General features: G+C 39.6%; 1 pseudogene; it reads right to left on the bottom strand.

The window, feature by feature from the left end:
* Positions 1 to 138: 138 nt before the first annotated feature.
* LOC103584027 overlaps positions 139 to 462 on the bottom strand; it is a 6,123-nt pseudogene continuing 5,799 nt past the window's right edge.

Below are 462 nucleotides of genomic sequence, written 5' to 3'. Positions count from 1 at the left end.
AATAATCCCCCAACCCTAGCTTCCTTTAGAACCCAGGATTGCTTGAAAATGTGTAAGCCAGCCCCCTAACCTTCACTTTCTCTGACATAATTGCAACCTATTTCAACCTTCTCTTCATTTACCCATTGAGTTCTGAAACTACAAAGATTTAAAGGAATAGCATGAATCTTCATGAATCTCTTCAAGGCGGCCTTCACGTCCTTATTGCGCAGGCTGTAGATCATGGGATTCAGCATAGGGATCACCAGTGTGTAAAACACAGAAGCCATTTTATCAGTATCTAATGAACGGTTAGTTCGAGGCTGCACATACATGAATACCATTGTCCCATAAAAAACCGTGATAGCCATCATATGTGAAGCACATGTGGAAAAGGCTTTTTTCCTTCCTTCTGATGAACGTATCTTTAGAATGGACAGAACAATGTTGATATAAGACAGTAGAACTGTAATCATAGAAAAA

Source organism: Galeopterus variegatus, unplaced genomic scaffold, assembly GCF_000696425.1.
Source record: "Galeopterus variegatus unplaced genomic scaffold, G_variegatus-3.0.2 Scaffold36169, whole genome shotgun sequence".
NCBI lineage: Eukaryota > Metazoa > Chordata > Mammalia > Dermoptera > Cynocephalidae > Galeopterus > Galeopterus variegatus.
This window is presented reverse-complemented; position numbering and strand designations above follow the sequence as displayed.